The sequence below is a fragment of the Uranotaenia lowii genome, chromosome 3 (genome assembly GCF_029784155.1).
Source record: "Uranotaenia lowii strain MFRU-FL chromosome 3, ASM2978415v1, whole genome shotgun sequence".
Taxonomy (NCBI): Eukaryota; Metazoa; Arthropoda; class Insecta; order Diptera; family Culicidae; genus Uranotaenia; species Uranotaenia lowii.
In genome coordinates, this window is record NC_073693.1 from 139193771 (window position 1) to 139215736 (window position 21966).

The window sequence follows — 21966 nt, forward strand, 5'->3', positions numbered from 1 at the left end:
GCTACTCAAACTCGCTACTCAAATTCGCTACTCAAATTCGCTACTCAAATTCGCTACTCAAACTCGCTACTCAAACTCGCTACTCAAACTCGCTACTCAAATTCGCTACTAAAATTCGCTACTCAAATTAGCTACTCAAACTCGCTACTCAAATTCGCTTTTCAAATTCGCTACTCAAATTCGCTACTCAAACTCGCTACTCAAATTCGCTACTCAAACTCGCTACTCAAATTCGCTACTCAAATTCGCTACTCAAATTCGCTACTCAAACTCGCTACTCAAACTCGCTACTCAAACTCGCTACTCAAATTCGCTACTCAAATTCGCTACTCAAACTCGCTACTCAAACTCGCTACTCAAATTCGCTACTAAAATTCGCTACTCAAATTCGCTACTCAAATTCGGTACTCAAACTCGCTACTCAAATTCGCTACTCAAACTCGCTACTCAAATTCGCTACTCAAACTCGCTACTCAAATTCGCTACTCCAATTCGCTACTCAAACTCGCTACTCAAACTCGCTACTCAAATTCGCTTTTCAAATTCGCTACTCAAATTCGCTACTCAAATTCGCTTTTCAAATTCGCTACTCAAATTCGCTACTCAAATTCGCTTTTCAAATTCGCTACTCAAATTCGCTACTCAAATTCGCTACTCAAACTCGCTACTCAAATTCGCTACTCAAACTCGCTACTCAAATTCGCTACTCAAATTCGCTTTTCAAATTCGCTACTCAAATTCGCTACTCAAATTCGCTACTCAAACTCGCTACTCAAATTCGCTACTCAAACTCGCTACTCAAATTCGCTACTCAAATTCGCTACTCAAATTCGCTACTCAAACTCGCTACTCAAACTCGCTACTCAAACTCGCTACTCAAATTCGCTACTAAAATTCGCTACTCAAAATAGCTACTCAAACTCGCTACTCAAATTCGCTTTTCAAATTCGCTACTCAAATTCGCTACTCAAACTCGCTACTCAAATTCGCTACTCAAACTCGCTACTCAAATTCGCTACTCAAATTCGCTACTCAAACTCGCTACTCAAACTCGCTACTCAAATTCGCTACTCAAACTCGCTACTCAAATTCGCTTTTCAAATTCGCTACTCAAATTCGCTACTCAAATTCGCTTTTCAAATTCGCTACTCAAATTCGCTACTCAAATTCGCTACTCAAACTCGCTACTCAAATTCGCTACTCAAACTCGCTACTCAAATTCGCTACTCAAATTCGCTACTCAAATTCGCTACTCAAACTCGCTACTCAAATTCGCTACTCAAACTCGCTACTCAAATTCGCTACTAAAATTCGCTACTCAAATTAGCTACTCAAACTCGCTACTCAAATTCGCTTTTCAAATTCGCTACTCAAATTCGCTACTCAAACTCGCTACTCAAATTCGCTACTCAAACTCGCTACTCAAATTCGCTACTCAAATTCGCTACTCAAACTCGCTACTCAAATTCGCTACTCAAATTCGCTACTCAAACTCGCTACTCAAACTCGCTACTCAAATTCGCTACTAAAATTCGCTACTCAAATTAGCTACTCAAACTCGCTACTCAAATTCGCTTTTCAAATTCGCTACTCAAATTCGCTACTCAAATTCGCTTTTCAAATTCGCTACTCAAATTCGCTACTCAAACTCGCTACTCAAATTTGCTACTCAAACTCGCTACTCAAATTCGCTTTTCAAATTCGCTACTCAAACTCGCTACTCAAATTCGCTTTTCAAATTCGCTACTAAAATTCGCTACTCAAATTAGCTACTCAAACTCGCTACTCAAATTCGCTTTTCAAATTCGCTACTCAAATTCGCTACTCAAACTCGCTACTCAAACTCGCTACTCAAATTCGCTTTTCAAATTCGCTACTCAAACTCGCTACTCAAATTCGCTTTTCAAATTCGCTACTCAAATTCGCTACTCAAACTCGCTACTCAAATTTGCTACTCAAACTCGCTACTCAAATTCGCTACTCAAACTCGCTACTCAAATTCGCTACTCAAACTCGCTACTCAAACTCGCTACTCAAATTCGCTACTCAAACTCGCTACTCAAATTCGCTTTTCAAATTCGCTACTCAAATTCGCTACTCAAATTCGCTTTTCAAATTCGCTACTCAAATTCGCTACTCAAATTCGCTACTCAAACTCGCTACTCAAATTCGCTACTCAAACTCGCTACTCAAATTCGCTACTAAAATTCGCTACTCAAATTCGCTACTCAAACTCGCTACTCAAACTCGCTACTCAAACTCGCTACTCAAATTCGCTACTCAAATTCGCTACTCAAACTCGCTACTCAAACTCGCTACTCAAATTCGCTACTAAAATTCGCTACTCAAACTCGCTACTCAAATTCGGTACTCAAACTCGCTACTCAAATTCGCTACTCAAACTCGCTACTCAAATTCGCTACTCAAACTCGCTACTCAAATTCGCTACTCAAATTCGCTACTCAAACTCGCTACTCAAACTCGCTACTCAAATTCGCTACTCAAACTCGCTACTCAAATTCGCTTTTCAAATTCGCTACTCAAATTCGCTACTCAAATTCGCTTTTCAAATTCGCTACTCAAATTCGCTACTCAAATTCGCTACTCAAATTCGCTACTCAAATTTGCTACTCAAACTCGCTACTCAAATTCGCTACTCAAACTCGCTACTCAAATTCGCTACTCAAACTCGCTACTCAAATTCGCTACTCAAATTCGCTACTCAAACTCGCTACTCAAACTCGCTACTCAAATTCGCTACTCAAACTCGCTACTCAAATTCGCTACTCAAATTCGCTACTCAAACTCGCTACTCAAACTCGCTACTCAAATTCGCTACTAAAATTCGCTACTCAAACTCGCTACTCAAATTCGGTACTCAAACTCGCTACTCAAATTCGCTACTCAAACTTGCTACTCAAATTCGCTACTCAAATTCGCTACTCAAATTCGCTACTCAAACTCGCTACTCAAACTCGCTACTCAAACTCGCTACTCAAATTCGCTACTCAAATTCGCTACTCAAACTCGCTACTCAAATTCGCTACTCAAACTCGCTACTCAAATTCGCTACTCAAACTCGCTACTCAAATTCGCTACTCAAATTCGCTACTCAAACTCGCTACTCAAACTCGCTACTCAAATTCGCTTTTCAAATTCGCTACTCAAATTCGCTACTCAAATTCGCTTTTCAAATTCGCTACTCAAATTCGCTACTCAAATTCGCTTTTCAAATTCGCTACTCAAATTCGCTACTCAAATTCGCTACTCAAACTCGCTACTCAAATTCGCTACTCAAATTCGCTACTCAAATTCGCTACTCAAACTCGCTACTCAAACTCGCTACTCAAACTCGCTACTCAAATTCGCTACTCAAATTCGCTACTCAAATTCGCTACTCAAACTCGCTACTCAAACTCGCTACTCAAACTCGCTACTCAAATTCGCTACTCAAATTCGCTACTCAAATTAGCTACTCAAACTCGCTACTCAAATTCGCTTTTCAAATTCGCTACTCAAATTCGCTACTCAAACTCGCTACTCAAATTCGCTACTCAAACTCGCTACTCAAATTCGCTACTCAAATTCGCTACTCAAACTCGCTACTCAAACTCGCTACTCAAATTCGCTACTCAAACTCGCTACTCAAATTCGCTTTTCAAATTCGCTACTCAAATTCGCTACTCAAACTCGCTACTCAAATTCGCTACTCAAACTCGCTACTCAAACTCGCTACTCAAATTCGCTACTCAAATTCGCTACTCAAATTCGCTACTCAAATTCGCTACTCAAACTCGCTACTCAAACTCGCTACTCAAATTCGCTTTTCAAATTCGCTACTCAAATTCGCTACTCAAACTCGCTACTCAAATTCGCTACTAAAATTCGCTACTCAAATTAGCTACTCAAACTCGCTACTCAAATTCGCTACTAAAATTCGCTACTCAAATTCGCTACTCAAACTCGCTACTCAAATTCGCTACTAAAATTCGCTACTCAAATTAGCTACTCAAACTCGCTACTCAAATTCGCTTTTCAAATTCGCTACTCAAATTCGCTACTCAAACTCGCTACTCAAATTCGCTACTCAAACTCGCTACTCAAATTCGCTACTCAAATTCGCTACTCAAATTCGCTACTCAAACTCGCTACTCAAATTCGCTACTCAAACTCGCTACTCAAATTCGCTACTCAAATTCGCTACTCAAACTCGCTACTCAAACTCGCTACTCAAATTCGCTACTCAAACTCGCTACTCAAATTCGCTTTCAAATTCGCTACTCAAATTCGCTACTCAAATTCGCTACTCAAATTCGCTACTCAAACTCGCTACTCAAATTCGCTACTCAAATTCGCTACTCAAATTCGCTACTCAAACTCGCTACTCAAACTCGCTACTCAAATTCGCTACTCAAACTCGCTACTCAAATTCGCTACTCAAATTCGCTACTCAAATTCGCTACTCAAACTCGCTACTCAAACTCGCTACTCAAACTCGCTACTCAAATTCGCTACTAAAATTCGCTACTCAAATTAGCTACTCAAACTCGCTACTCAAATTCGCTTTTCAAATTCGCTACTCAAATTCGCTACTCAAACTCGCTACTCAAATTCGCTACTCAAACTCGCTACTCAAATTCGCTACTCAAATTCGCTACTCAAATTCGCTACTCAAACTCGCTACTCAAATTCGCTACTCAAACTCGCTACTCAAATTCGCTACTCAAATTCGCTACTCAAACTCGCTACTCAAACTCGCTACTCAAATTCGCTACTCAAACTCGCTACTCAAATTCGCTTTTCAAATTCGCTACTCAAATTCGCTACTCAAATTCGCTTTTCAAATTCGCTACTCAAATTCGCTACTCAAATTCGCTACTCAAACTCGCTACTCAAATTCGCTACTCAAACTCGCTACTCAAATTCGCTACTCAAACTCGCTGCTCAAATTCGCTACTCAAATTCGCTACTCAAACTCGCTACTCAAACTCGCTACTCAAATTCGCTACTCAAACTCGCTACTCAAATTCGCTTTTCAAATTCGCTACTCAAATTCGCTACTCAAATTCGCTTTTCAAATTCGCTACTCAAATTCGCTACTCAAATTCGCTACTCAAACTCGCTACTCAAACTCGCTACTCAAATTCGCTACTAAAATTCGCTACTCAAATTCGCTACTCAAATTCGGTACTCAAACTCGCTACTCAAATTCGCTACTCAAACTCGCTACTCAAATTCGCTACTCAAACTCGCTACTCAAATTCGCTACTCAAATTCGCTACTCAAACTCGCTACTCAAACTCGCTACTCAAATTCGCTACTCAAACTCGCTACTCAAATTCGCTTTTCAAATTCGCTACTCAAATTCGCTACTCAAATTCGCTTTTCAAATTCGCTACTCAAATTCGCTACTCAAATTCGCTTTTCAAATTCGCTACTCAAATTCGCTACTCAAATTCGCTACTCAAACTCGTTACTCAAATTCGCTACTCAAACTCGCTACTCAAATTCGCTACTCAAATTCGCTTTTCAAATTCGCTACTCAAATTCGCTACTCAAATTCGCTACTCAAACTCGCTACTCAAATTCGCTACTCAAACTCGCTACTCAAATTCGCTACTCAAATTCGCTACTAAAATTCGCTACTCAAATTCGCTACTCAAATTCGGTACTCAAACTCGCTACTCATTCGCTACTCAAATTCGGTACTCAAACTCGCTACTCAAATTCGCTACTCAAACTCGCTACTCAAATTCGCTACTCAAACTCGCTACTCAAATTCGCTACTCAAATTCGCTACTCAAACTCGCTACTCAAACTCGCTACTCAAATTCGCTACTCAAACTCGCTACTCAAATTCGCTTTTCAAATTCGCTACTCAAATTCGCTACTCAAATTCGCTTTTCAAATTCGCTACTCAAATTCGCTACTCAAATTCGCTTTTCAAATTCGCTACTCAAACTCGCTACTCAAATTCGCTACTCAAACTCGCTACTCAAATTCGCTACTCAAATTAGCTACTCAAACTCGCTACTCAAATTCGCTACTCAAACTCGCTACTCAAATTCGCTACTCAAATTCGCTACTCAAATTCGCTACTCAAACTCGCTACTCAAACTCGCTACTCAAACTCGCTACTCAAATTCGCTACTCAAATTCGCTACTCAAACTCGCTACTCAAACTCGCTACTCAAATTCGCTACTAAAATTCGCTACTCAAATTAGCTACTCAAACTCGCTACTCAAATTCGCTTTTCAAATTCGCTACTCAAATTCGCTACTCAAACTCGCTACTCAAATTCGCTACTCAAACTCGCTACTCAAATTCGCTTTTCAAATTCGCTACTCAAATTCGCTACTCAAACTCGCTACTCAAATTTGCTACTCAAACTCGCTACTCAAATTCGCTACTCAAACTCGCTACTCAAATTCGCTACTCAAACTCGCTACTCAAATTCGCTACTCAAATTCGCTACTCAAACTCGCTACTCAAACTCGCTACTCAAATTCGCTACTCAAACTCGCTACTCAAATTCGCTTTTCAAATTCGCTACTCAAATTCGCTACTCAAATTCGCTTTTCAAATTCGCTTTTCAAATTCGCTACTCAAACTCGCTACTCAAATTCGCTACTCAAATTCGCTACTCAAATTCGCTACTCAAACTCGCTACTCAAATTCGCTACTCAAACTCGCTACTCAAATTCGCTACTCAAACTCGCTACTCAAATTCGCTACTCAAATTCGCTACTCAAATTCGCTACTCAAATTCGCTACTCAAACTCGCTACTCAAACTCGCTACTCAAATTCGCTACTCAAATACGCTACTCAAATTCGCTACTCAAACTCGCTACTCAAATTCGCTTTTCAAATTCGCTACTCAAATTCGCTACTCAAACTCGCTACTCAAATTCGCTACTCAAATTCGCCACTCAAATTCGCTACTCAAACTCGCTACTCAAATTCGCTACTCAAACTCGCTACTCAAATTCGCTTTTCAAATTCGCTACTCAAATTCGCTACTCAAATTCGCTTTTCAAATTCGCTACTCAAATTCGCTACTCAAATTCGCTACTCAAACTCGCTACTCAAATTCGCTACTCAAACTCGCTACTCAAACTCGCTACTCAAATTCGCTACTCAAATTCGCTACTCAAACTCGCTACTCAAACTCGCTACTCAAACTCGCTACTCAAATTCGCTACTAAAATTCGCTACTCAAATTAGCTACTCAAACTCGCTACTCAAATTCGCTTTTCAAATTCGCTACTCAAATTCGCTACTCAAACTCGCTACTCAAATTCGCTACTCAAACTCGCTACTCAAATTCGCTACTCAAATTCGCTACTCAAACTCGCTACTCAAACTCGCTACTCAAATTCGCTACTCAAACTCGCTACTCAAACTCGCTACTCAAATTCGCTACTCAAACTCGCTACTCAAATTCGCTTTTCAAATTCGCTACTCAAATTCGCTACTCAAATTCGCTTTTCAAATTCGCTACTCAAATTCGCTACTCAAATTCGCTACTCAAACTCGCTACTCAAATTCGCTACTCAAACTCGCTACTCAAATTCGCTACTCAAATTCGCTACTCAAATTCGCTACTCAAACTCGCTACTCAAACTCGCTACTCAAACTCGCTACTCAAATTCGCTACTAAAATTCGCTACTCAAATTAGCTATTCAAAATCGCTACTCAAATTCGCTTTTCAAATTCGCTACTCAAATTCGCTACTCAAACTCGCTACTCAAATTCGCTACTCAAACTCGCTACTCAAATTCGCTACTCAAATTCGCTACTCAAACTCGCTACTCAAACTCGCTACTCAAATTCGCTACTCAAACTCGCTACTCAAATTCGCTTTTCAAATTCGCTACTCAAATTCGCTACTCAAATTCGCTTTTCAAATTCGCTACTCAAATTCGCTACTCAAATTCGCTACTCAAACTCGCTACTCAAATTCGCTACTCAAACTCGCTACTCAAATTCGCTACTCAAATTCGCTACTCAAATTCGCTACTCAAACTCGCTACTCAAACTCGCTACTCAAACTCGCTACTCAAATTCGCTACTCAAATTCGCTACTCAAATTAGCTACTCAAACTCGCTACTCAAATTCGCTTTTCAAATTCGCTACTCAAACTCGCTACTCAAACTCGCTACTCAAATTCGCTACTCAAACTCGCTACTCAAATTCGCTACTCAAATTCGCTACTCAAATTCGCTACTCAAACTCGCTACTCAAACTCGCTACTCAAACTCGCTACTCAAATTCGCTACTCAAATTCGCTACTCAAACTCGCTACTCAAACTCGCTACTCAAATTCGCTACTAAAATTCGCTACTCAAATTCGCTACTCAAATTCGGTACTCAAACTCGCTACTCAAATTCGCTACTCAAACTCGCTACTCAAATTCGCTACTCCAATTCGCTTTTCAAATTCGCTACTCAAATTCGCTACTCAAATTCGCTACTCAAACTCGCTACTCAAATTCGCTACTCAAACTCGCTACTCAAATTCGCTACTCAAATTCGCTACTCAAATTCGCTACTCAAATTCGCTACTCCAATTCGCTTTTCAAATTCGCTACTCAAATTCGCTACTCAAATTCGCTACTAAAATTCGCTACTCAAATTAGCTACTCAAACTCGCTACTCAAATTCGCTTTTCAAATTCGCTACTCAAATTCGCTACTCAAACTCGCTACTCAAATTCGCTACTCAAACTCGCTACTCAAATTCGCTACTCAAATTCGCTACTCAAACTCGCTACTCAAATTCGCTACTCAAATTCGCTACTCAAACTCGCTACTCAAACTCGCTACTCAAATTCGCTACTAAAATTCGCTACTCAAATTAGCTACTCAAACTCGCTACTCAAATTCGCTTTTCAAATTCGCTACTCAAATTCGCTACTCAAATTCGCTTTTCAAATTCGCTACTCAAATTCGCTACTCAAACTCGCTACTCAAATTTGCTACTCAAACTCGCTACTCAAATTCGCTTTTCAAATTCGCTACTCAAACTCGCTACTCAAATTCGCTTTTCAAATTCGCTACTAAAATTCGCTACTCAAATTAGCTACTCAAACTCGCTACTCAAATTCGCTTTTCAAATTCGCTACTCAAATTCGCTACTCAAACTCGCTACTCAAACTCGCTACTCAAATTCGCTTTTCAAATTCGCTACTCAAACTCGCTACTCAAATTCGCTACTCAAACTCGCTACTCAAATTCGCTACTCAAACTCGCTACTCAAATTCGCTACTCAAATTCGCTACTCAAACTCGCTACTCAAACTCGCTACTCAAATTCGCTACTCAAACTCGCTACTCAAATTCGCTACTCAAATTCGCTACTCAAACTCGCTACTCAAACTCGCTACTCAAATTCGCTACTAAAATTCGCTACTCAAACTCGCTACTCAAATTCGGTACTCAAACTCGCTACTCAAATTCGCTACTCAAACTTGCTACTCAAATTCGCTACTCAAATTCGCTACTCAAATTCGCTACTCAAACTCGCTACTCAAACTCGCTACTCAAACTCGCTACTCAAATTCGCTACTCAAATTCGCTACTCAAACTCGCTACTCAAATTCGCTACTCAAACTCGCTACTCAAATTCGCTACTCAAACTCGCTACTCAAATTCGCTACTCAAATTCGCTACTCAAACTCGCTACTCAAACTCGCTACTCAAATTCGCTTTTCAAATTCGCTACTCAAATTCGCTACTCAAATTCGCTTTTCAAATTCGCTACTCAAATTCGCTACTCAAATTCGCTTTTCAAATTCGCTACTCAAATTCGCTACTCAAATTCGCTACTCAAACTCGCTACTCAAATTCGCTACTCAAATTCGCTACTCAAATTCGCTACTCAAACTCGCTACTCAAACTCGCTACTCAAACTCGCTACTCAAATTCGCTACTCAAATTCGCTACTCAAATTCGCTACTCAAACTCGCTACTCAAACTCGCTACTCAAACTCGCTACTCAAATTCGCTACTCAAATTCGCTACTCAAATTAGCTACTCAAACTCGCTACTCAAATTCGCTTTTCAAATTCGCTACTCAAATTCGCTACTCAAACTCGCTACTCAAATTCGCTACTCAAACTCGCTACTCAAATTCGCTACTCAAATTCGCTACTCAAACTCGCTACTCAAACTCGCTACTCAAATTCGCTACTCAAACTCGCTACTCAAATTCGCTTTTCAAATTCGCTACTCAAATTCGCTACTCAAATTCGCTTTTCAAATTCGCTACTCAAATTCGCTACTCAAATTCGCTACTCAAACTCGCTACTCAAATTCGCTACTCAAACTCGCTACTCAAATTCGCTACTCAAATTCGCTACTCAAATTCGCTACTCAAATTCGCTACTCAAACTCGCTACTCAAACTCGCTACTCAAATTCGCTACTCAAACTCGCTACTCAAACTCGCTACTCAAATTCGCTACTCAAATTCGCTACTCAAATTAGCTACTCAAACTCGCTACTCAAATTCGCTTTTCAAATTCGCTACTCAAATTCGCTACTCAAACTCGCTACTCAAACTCGCTACTCAAATTCGCTACTCAAACTCGCTACTCAAACTCGCTACTCAAATTCGCTACTCAAATTCGCTACTCAAATTAGCTACTCAAACTCGCTACTCAAATTCGCTTTTCAAATTCGCTACTCAAATTCGCTACTCAAACTCGCTACTCAAACTCGCTACTCAAATTCGCTACTCAAACTCGCTACTCAAATTCGCTACTCAAACTCGCTACTCAAACTCGCTACTCAAATTCGCTACTAAAATTCGCTACTCAAATTAGCTACTCAAACTCGCTACTCAAATTCGCTTTTCAAATTCGCTACTCAAATTCGCTACTCAAACTCGCTACTCAAATTCGCTACTCAAACTCGCTACTCAAACTCGCTACTCAAATTCGCTTTTCAAATTCGCTACTCAAATTCGCTACTCAAACTCGCTACTCAAATTTGCTACTCAAACTCGCTACTCAAATTCGCTACTCAAACTCGCTACTCAAATTCGCTACTCAAACTCGCTACTCAAATTCGCTACTCAAATTCGCTACTCAAACTCGCTACTCAAACTCGCTACTCAAATTCGCTACTCAAACTCGCTACTCAAATTCGCTTTTCAAATTCGCTACTCAAATTCGCTACTCAAATTCGCTTTTCAAATTCGCTACTCAAATTCGCTACTCAAATTCGCTACTCAAACTCGCTACTCAAATTCGCTACTCAAACTCGCTACTCAAATTCGCTACTCAAATTCGCTACTCAAATTCGCTACTCAAACTCGCTACTCAAACTCGCTACTCAAATTCGCTACTCAAATTCGCTACTCAAACTCGCTACTCAAACTCGCTACTCAAATTCGCTACTAAAATTCGCTACTCAAACTCGCTACTCAAATTCGGTACTCAAACTCGCTACTCAAATTCGCTACTCAAACTCGCTACTCAAATTCGCTACTCAAACTCGCTACTCAAATTCGCTACTCAAATTCGCTACTCAAACTCGCTACTCAAACTCGCTACTCAAATTCGCTACTCAAACTCGCTACTCAAATTCGCTTTTCAAATTCGCTACTCAAATTCGCTACTCAAATTCGCTTTTCAAATTCGCTACTCAAATTCGCTACTCAAATTCGCTACTCAAACTCGCTACTCAAATTCGCTACTCAAACTCGCTACTCAAATTCGCTACTCAAACTCGCTACTCAAATTCGCTACTCAAACTCGCTACTCAAATTCGCTACTCAAATTCGCTACTCAAACTCGCTACTCAAACTCGCTACTCAAATTCGCTACTCAAACTCGCTACTCAAATTCGCTACTCATATTCGCTACTCAAACTCGCTACTCAAACTCGCTACTCAAATTCGCTACTAAAATTCGCTACTCAAACTCGCTACTCAAATTCGGTACTCAAACTCGCTACTCAAATTCGCTACTCAAACTCGCTACTCAAATTCGCTACTCAAATTCGCTACTCAAATTCGCTACTCAAACTCGCTTCTCAAACTCGCTACTCAAACTCGCTACTCAAATTCGCTACTCAAATTCGCTACTCAAACTCGCTACTCAAACTCGCTACTCAAATTCGCTACTAATATTCGCTACTCAAACTCGCTACTCAAATTCGGTACTCAAACTCGCTACTCAAATTCGCTACTCAAACTCGCTACTCAAATTCGCTACTCAAACTCGCTACTCAAATTCGCTACTCAAATTCGCTACTCAAACTCGCTACTCAAACTCGCTACTCAAACTCGCTACTCAAATTCGCTACTCAAATTCGCTACTCAAACTCGCTACTCAAACTCGCTACTCAAATTCGCTACTAAAATTCGCTACTCAAACTCGCTACTCAAATTCGGTACTCAAACTCGCTACTCAAATTCGCTACTCAAACTCGCTACTCAAATTCGCTACTCAAACTCGCTACTCAAACTCGCTACTCAAATTCGCTACTCAAACTCGCTACTCAAATTCGCTTTTCAAATTCGCTACTCAAATTCGCTACTCAAATTCGCTTTTCAAATTCGCTACTCAAATTCGCTACTCAAACTCGCTACTCAAATTCGCTACTCAAACTCGCTACTCAAATTCGCTACTCAAACTCGCTACTCAAATTCGCTACTCAAACTCGCTACTCAAACTCGCTACTCAAATTCGCTACTCAAACTCGCTACTCAAATTCGCTTTTCAAATTCGCTACTCAAATTCGCTACTCAAATTCGCTTTTCAAATTCGCTACTCAAATTCGCTACTAAAATTCGCTACTCAAACTCGCTACTCAAATTCGGTACTCAAACTCGCTACTCAAATTCGCTACTCAAACTCGCTACTCAAATTCGCTACTCAAATTCGCTACTCAAATTCGCTACTCAAACTCGCTTCTCAAACTCGCTACTCAAACTCGCTACTCAAATTCGCTACTCAAATTCGCTACTCAAACTCGCTACTCAAACTCGCTACTCAAATTCGCTACTAATATTCGCTACTCAAACTCGCTACTCAAATTCGGTACTCAAACTCGCTACTCAAATTCGCTACTCAAACTCGCTACTCAAATTCGCTACTCAAACTCGCTACTCAAATTCGCTACTCAAATTCGCTACTCAAACTCGCTACTCAAACTCGCTACTCAAACTCGCTACTCAAATTCGCTACTCAAATTCGCTACTCAAACTCGCTACTCAAACTCGCTACTCAAATTCGCTACTAAAATTCGCTACTCAAACTCGCTACTCAAATTCGGTACTCAAACTCGCTACTCAAATTCGCTACTCAAACTCGCTACTCAAATTCGCTACTCAAACTCGCTACTCAAACTCGCTACTCAAATTCGCTACTCAAACTTGCTACTCAAATTCGCTTTTCAAATTCGCTACTCAAATTCGCTACTCAAATTCGCTTTTCAAATTCGCTACTCAAATTCGCTACTCAAATTCGCTACTCAAACTCGCTACTCAAATTCGCTACTCAAACTCGCTACTCAAATTCGCTACTCAAATTCGCTACTCAAATTCGCTACTCAAACTCGCTACTCAAACTCGCTACTCAAACTCGCTACTCAAATTCGCTACTAAAATTCGCTACTCAAATTAGCTACTCAAACTCGCTACTCAAATTCGCTTTTCAAATTCGCTACTCAAATTCGCTACTCAAACTCGCTACTCAAATTCGCTACTCAAACTCGCTACTCAAACTCGCTACTCAAATTCGCTACTCAAACTCGCTACTCAAACTCGCTACTCAAATTCGCTACTCAAACTCGCTACTCAAATTCGCTTTTCAAATTCGCTACTCAAATTCGCTACTCAAATTCGCTTTTCAAATTCGCTACTCAAATTCGCTACTCAAACTCGCTACTCAAATTCGCTACTCAAATTCGCTACTCAAACTCGCTACTCAAACTCGCTACTCAAATTCGCTACTCAAATTCGCTACTCAAATTAGCTACTCAAACTCGCTACTCAAATTCGCTTTTCAAATTCGCTACTCAAATTCGCTACTCAAACTCGCTACTCAAACTCGCTACTCAAATTCGCTACTCAAACTCGCTACTCAAACTCGCTACTCAAATTCGCTACTCAAATTCGCTACTCAAATTAGCTACTCAAACTCGCTACTCAAATTCGCTTTTCAAATTCGCTACTCAAATTCGCTACTCAAACTCGCTACTCAAACTCGCTACTCAAATTCGCTACTCAAACTCGCTACTCAAATTCGCTACTCAAACTCGCTACTCAAACTCGCTACTCAAATTCGCTACTAAAATTCGCTACTCAAACTCGCTACTCAAATTCGCTACTCAAACTCGCTACTCAAACTCGCTACTCAAATTCGCTACTCAAACTCGCTACTCAAATTCGCTTTTCAAATTCGCTACTCAAATTCGCTACTCAAATTCGCTTTTCAAATTCGCTACTCAAATTCGCTACTCAAACTCGCTACTCAAATTCGCTACTCAAATTCGCTACTCAAACTCGCTACTCAAACTCGCTACTCAAATTCGCTACTCAAATTCGCTACTCAAATTAGCTACTCAAACTCGCTACTCAAATTCGCTTTTCAAATTCGCTACTCAAATTCGCTACTCAAACTCGCTACTCAAACTCGCTACTCAAATTCGCTACTCAAACTCGCTACTCAAACTCGCTACTCAAATTCGCTACTCAAATTCGCTACTCAAATTAGCTACTCAAACTCGCTACTCAAATTCGCTTTTCAAATTCGCTACTCAAATTCGCTACTCAAACTCGCTACTCAAATTCGCTACTCAAACTCGCTACTCAAATTCGCTACTCAAACTCGCTACTCAAACTCGCTACTCAAATTCGCTACTAAAATTCGCTACTCAAACTCGCTACTCAAATTCGCTACTCAAACTCGCTACTCAAACTCGCTACTCAAATTCGCTACTCAAACTCGCTACTCAAATTCGCTTTTCAAATTCGCTACTCAAATTCGCTACTCAAATTCGCTTTTCAAATTCGCTACTCAAATTCGCTACTCAAACTCGCTACTCAAATTCGCTACTCAAATTCGCTACTCAAACTCGCTACTCAAACTCGCTACTCAAATTCGCTACTCAAATTCGCTACTCAAATTAGCTACTCAAACTCGCTACTCAAATTCGCTTTTCAAATTCGCTACTCAAATTCGCTACTCAAACTCGCTACTCAAACTCGCTACTCAAATTCGCTACTCAAACTCGCTACTCAAACTCGCTACTCAAATTCGCTACTCAAATTCGCTACTCAAATTAGCTACTCAAACTCGCTACTCAAATTCGCTTTTCAAATTCGCTACTCAAATTCGCTACTCAAACTCGCTACTCAAACTCGCTACTCAAATTCGCTACTCAAACTCGCTACTCAAATTCGCTACTCAAACTCGCTACTCAAACTCGCTACTCAAATTCGCTACTAAAATTCGCTACTCAAACTCGCTACTCAAATTCGCTACTCAAACTCGCTACTCAAACTCGCTACTCAAATTCGCTACTCAAACTCGCTACTCAAATTCGCTTTTCAAATTCGCTACTCAAATTCGCTACTCAAATTCGCTTTTCAAATTCGCTACTCAAATTCGCTACTCAAACTCGCTACTCAAATTCGCTACTCAAATTCGCTACTCAAACTCGCTACTCAAACTCGCTACTCAAATTCGCTACTCAAATTCGCTACTCAAATTAGCTACTCAAACTCGCTACTCAAATTCGCTTTTCAAATTCGCTACTCAAATTCGCTACTCAAACTCGCTACTCAAACTCGCTACTCAAATTCGCTACTCAAACTCGCTACTCAAACTCGCTACTCAAATTCGCTACTCAAATTCGCTACTCAAATTAGCTACTCAAACTCGCTACTCAAATTCGCTTTTCAAATTCGCTACTCAAATTCGCTACTCAAACTCGCTACTCAAACTCGCTACTCAAATTCGCTACTCAAACTCGCTACTCAAATTCGCTACTCAAACTCGCTACTCAAACTCGCTACTCAAATTCGCTACTAAAATTCGCTACTCAAACTCGCTACTCAAATTCGCTACTCAAACTCGCTACTCAAACTCGCTACTCAAATTCGCTACTCAAACTCGCTACTCAAATTCGCTTTTCAAATTCGCTACTCAAATTCGCTACTCAAATTCGCTTTTCAAATTCGCTACTCAAATTCGCTACTCAAACTCGCTACTCAAATTCGCTACTCAAATTCGCTACTCAAACTCGCTACTCAAACTCGCTACTCAAATTCGCTACTCAAATTCGCTACTCAAATTAGCTACTCAAACTCGCTACTCAAATTCGCTTTTCAAATTCGCTACTCAAATTCGCTACTCAAACTCGCTACTCAAACTCGCTACTCAAATTCGCTACTCAAACTCGCTACTCAAACTCGCTACTCAAATTCGCTACTCAAATTCGCTACTCAAATTAGCTACTCAAACTCGCTACTCAAATTCGCTTTTCAAATTCGCTACTCAAATTCGGTACTCAAACTCGCTACTCAAATTCGCTACTCAAACTCGCTACTCAAATTCGCTACTCAAACTCGCTACTCAAACTCGCTACTCAAATTCGCTACTAAAATTCGCTACTCAAACTCGCTACTCAAATTCGCTACTCAAACTCGCTACTCAAACTCGCTACTCAAATTCGCTACTCAAACTCGCTACTCAAATTCGCTTTTCAAATTCGCTACTCAAATTCGCTACTCAAATTCGCTTTTCAAATTCGCTACTCAAATTCGCTACTCAAACTCGCTACTCAAATTCGCTACTCAAATTCGCTACTCAAACTCGCTACTCAAACTCGCTACTCAAATTCGCTACTCAAATTCGCTACTCAAATTAGCTACTCAAACTCGCTACTCAAATTCGCTTTTCAAATTCGCTACTCAAATTCGCTACTCAAACTCGCTACTCAAACTCGCTACTCAAATTCGCTACTCAAACTCGCTACTCAAACTCGCTACTCAAATTCGCTACTCAAATTCGCTACTCAAATTAGCTACTCAAACTCGCTACTCAAATTCGCTTTTCAAATTCGCTACTCAAATTCGCTACTCAAACTCGCTACTCAAACTCGCTACTCAAATTCGCTACTCAAACTCGCTACTCAAATTCGCTACTCAAACTCGCTACTCAAACTCGCTACTCAAATTCGCTACTAAAATTCGCTACTCAAACTCGCTACTCAAATTCGCTACTCAAACTCGCTACTCAAACTCGCTACTCAAATTCGCTACTCAAACTCGCTACTCAAATTCGCTTTTCAAATTCGCTACTCAAATTCGCTACTCAAATTCGCTTTTCAAATTCGCTACTCAAATTCGCTACTCAAACTCGCTACTCAAATTCGCTACTCAAATTCGCTACTCAAACTCGCTACTCAAACTCGCTACTCAAATTCGCTACTCAAATTCGCTACTCAAATTAGCTACTCAAACTCGCTACTCAAATTCGCTTTTCAAATTCGCTACTCAAATTCGCTACTCAAACTCGCTACTCAAACTCGCTACTCAAATTCGCTACTCAAACTCGCTACTCAAACTCGCTACTCAAATTCGCTACTCAAATTCGCTACTCAAATTAGCTACTCAAACTCGCTACTCAAATTCGCTTTTCAAATTCGCTACTCAAATTCGCTACTCAAACTCGCTACTCAAACTCGCTACTCAAATTCGCTACTCAAACTCGCTACTCAAATTCGCTACTCAAACTCGCTACTCAAACTCGCTACTCAAATTCGCTACTAAAATTCGCTACTCAAACTCGCTACTCAAATTCGGTACTCAAACTCGCTACTCAAATTCGCTACTCAAACTCGCTACTCAAATTCGCTACTCAAATTCGCTACTCAAACTCGCTACTCAAACTCGCTACTCAAATTCGCTACTCAAACTCGCTACTCAAATTCGCTACTCAAATTCGCTACTCAAACTCGCTACTCAAATTCGCTACTCAAACTCGCTACTCAAATTCGCTACTCAAATTCGCTACTCAAATTCGCTACTCAAACTCGCTACTCAAATTCGCTACTCAAACTCGCTACTCAAATTCGCTACTCAAACTCGCTACTCAAATTCGCTTTTCAAATTCGCTACTCAAATTCGCTACTCAAATTCGCTACTCAAATTCGCTACTCAAATTCGCTACTCAAATTCGCTACTCAAACTCGCTACTCAAATTCGCTACTCAAACTCGCTACTCAAATTCGCTACTCAAATTCGCTACTCAAATTCGCTACTCAAACTCGCTACTCAAACTCGCTACTCAAACTCGCTACTCAAATTCGCTACTAAAATTCGCTACTCAAATTAGCTACTCAAACTCGCTACTCAAATTCGCTTTTCAAATTCGCTACTCAAATTCGCTACTCAAACTCGCTACTCAAATTCGCTACTCAAATTCGCTACTCAAACTCGCTACTCAAACTCGCTACTCAAATTCGCTACTCAAACTCGCTACTCAAATTCGCTTTTCAAATTCGCTACTCAAATTCGCTACTCAAATTCGCTTTTCAAATTCGCTACTCAAATTCGCTACTCAAATTCGCTACTCAAACTCGCTACTCAAATTCGCTACTCAAACTCGCTACTCAAACTCGCTACTCAAACTCGCTACTCAAATTCGCTACTAAAATTCGCTACTCAAATTCGCTACTAAAATTCGCTACTCAAATTAGCTACTCAAACTCGCTACTCAAATTCGCTTTTCAAATTCGCTACTCAAATTCGCTACTCAAATTCGCTACTCAAATTCGCTACTCAAATTCGCTTTTCAAATTCGCTACTCAAATTCGCTACTCAAACTCGCTACTCAAACTCGCTACTCAAACTCGCTACTCAAATTCGCTACTAAAATTCGCTACTCAAATTAGCTACTCAAACTCGCTACTCAAATTCGCTTTTCAAATTCGCTACTCAAATTCGCTACTCAAACTCGCTACTCAAACTCGCTACTCAAACTCGCTACTCAAATTCGCTACTAAAATTCGCTACTCAAATTCGCTACTCAAACTCGCTACTCAAATTCGCTTTTCAAATTCGCTACTCAAATTCGCTACTCAAACTCGCTACTCAAATTCGCTACTCAAATTCGCTACTCAAACTCGCTACTCAAATTCGCTACTCAAATTAGCTACTCAAACTCGCTACTCAAATTCGCTTTTCAAATTCGCTACTCAAATTCGCTACTCAAACTCGCTACTCAAATTCGCTACTCAAATTCGCTACTCAAACTCGCTACTCAAACTCGCTACTCAAATTCGCTACTAAAATTCGCTACTCAAATTAGCAACTCAAACTCGCTACTCAAATTCGCTACTCAAACTCGCTACTCAAACTCGCTACTCAAACTCGCTACTCAAATTCGCTACTAAAATTCGCTACTCAAATTAGCTACTCAAACTCGCTACTCAAATTCGCTTTTCAAATTCGCTACTCAAATTCGCTACTCAAACTCGCTACTCAAATTCGCTACTCAAATTCGCTACTCAAACTCGCTACTCAAATTCGCTACTCAAACTCGCTACTCAAACTCGCTACTCAAATTCGCTACTAAAATTCGCTACTCAAATTAGCTACTCAAACTCGCTACTCAAATTCGCTTTTCAAATTCGCTACTCAAATTCGCTACTCAAACTCGCTACTCAAATTCGCTACTCAAACTCGCTACTCAAATTCGCTACTCAAATTCGCTACTCAAATTCGCTACTCAAACTCGCTACTCAAACTCGCTACTCAAATTCGCTACTCAAACTCGCTACTCAAATTCGCTTTTCAAATTCGCTACTCAAATTCGCTACTCAAATTCGCTTTTCAAATTCGCTACTCAAATTCGCTACTCAAATTCGCTACTCAAACTCGCTACTCAAATTCGCTACTCAAACTCGCTACTCAAATTCGCTACTCAAATTCGCTACTCAAATTCGCTACTCAAACTCGCTACTTAGAGCAAACGCACCAATAAGTGAGTATACGCGGCCCGGTTTTGCTCATTTCAGCGGACCGGTTTTGGGATACACACTCTTTCGCGCACCGGGCGGTAGCATAATTATTTTTAAATTTAGCATTGCACTGAGAAAATTTTTGAAGAAAATCTTAATCTTAAATTAATACGGACCGAGTAAATTTTCGGAGTCGTCCACCAAACGGTTCTTCTTAGTTACATGATCATTTTTGGTCATAAAATACGATGCTTCGAGTTTGTTTATCTGAAATAGAGTGAGAAAGGAAAAAATGTTATCAAAATTCATAGGTAGAAAAAAGTCCTGAACAATATAAAATACAAAATAAATAACTAACCATCAGAACCAGCAATTGCACTTTCTCGTTCAATTCCTGGATAAACCCGAAAAAATATAACAAAATTGCGAATTCAACTGTTTATTCAAAAAAAAAAAAATCCATCCACAATTTTAATCTCATACACATTTTTTCTTAAAATGAATATCAACAAACATCCACACGCTGCGACGTCGTTTGTTTAATTCTGCTTAAATCTTCAACTTCTTTTTCTGTCCAACGTGCTGACTGAAATAGTTGCTGCTCCGAAAAACTGGGTTCCATTAGTTGCAAACTTATTGAGAGACCTCGTTTCGAAAGCCGAATTGGTAGGAACAGTAATGGAATGCCACCCATACGGTTGGAAACAAAAATCCTGCACAGCGCACTGGTCTCGATTATTATTACTCCGAGAAAAATCCTTGAAGCTTCACTCAAGGTTGTGGGAGTCAGTAAAATGTTTACTACACGGAATGCACAATCAAAATTTTCAGAAAGCAATCGTCGGACTTGAAGAGCTTTTCGGAAATATTTCATGGAATTAGTTTTTGCGCAATAAAAAAAGTTTCCGCTTTCCGTTCGTTTGTTTAATTCTGCTTAAAACGGTAGAATTTTTTCAGTGCATGTTTGATCTCGCCCCTTTCTAGTGAGCAAATTTGGTGATTTTGTCGGTCCCGACGGCAACGGCCCTATTTTGCTCACCTTCATACTAACCCCCGGTGCGGTATGGAAGTGATTAAACTCGTGAGCATTTTTACTTTGCTCGCGATTTCTGCGGATGCCCTTAAACTCGCTACTCAAACTCGCTACTCAAATTCGCTACTCAAATTCGCTACTCAAACTCGCTACTCAAACTCGCTACTCAAATTCGCTACTAAAATTCGCTACTCAAATTAGCTACTCAAACTCGCTACTCAAATTCGCTTTTCAAATTCGCTACTCAAATTCGCTACTCAAACTCGCTACTCAAATTCGCTACTCAAACTCGCTACTCAAATTCGCTACTCAAATTCGCTACTCAAATTCGCTACTCAAACTCGCTACTCAAACTCGCTACTCAAATTCGCTACTCAAATTCGCTACTCAAACTCGCTACTCAAACTCGCTACTCAAATTCGCTACTAAAATTCGCTACTCAAATTAGCTACTCAAACTCGCTACTCAAATTCGCTTTTCAAATTCGCTACTCAAATTCGCTACTCAAACTCGCTACTCAAATTCGCTACTCAAACTCGCTACTCAAATTCGCTACTCAAATTCGCTACTCAAATTCGCTACTCAAATTCGCTACTCAAACTCGCTACTCAAATTCGCTACTCAAACTCGCTACTCAAATTCGCTACTCAAATTCGCTACTCAAACTCGCTACTCAAACTCGCTAGCGTAGCGCAAGGACCGTGACCAGATGGAAATAATGGCCAGAAGACTCAGGTGGTCTTTGTGGCGTATGGATTATGCACTTTTTTATCCTGGAACACGAGATAGTTTTTGTTCTTTCTTATTTTCCGGACTCAGCGTCACATTTACTGTGTGGACATGTTACATATCTCCAACGTCATGACGAGCATTGAACATTTAGGTAACAAAGGTTCAAACTAGAAAACCGAAAACGACAATTTCCTAGAATGTTACTGCCATTTTTCTTTGA

The 21966-nt window shown here is 40.1% G+C and overlaps 1 protein-coding gene across 2 annotated transcripts in view; it reads left to right on the plus strand.

Moving 5' to 3' along the window:
- LOC129750854 (peroxidasin) overlaps positions 1 to 21966 on the plus strand; it is a 596804-nt gene that overhangs the window by 571388 nt on the left and 3450 nt on the right. The gene's annotated exons all lie outside the window — the stretch shown is intronic.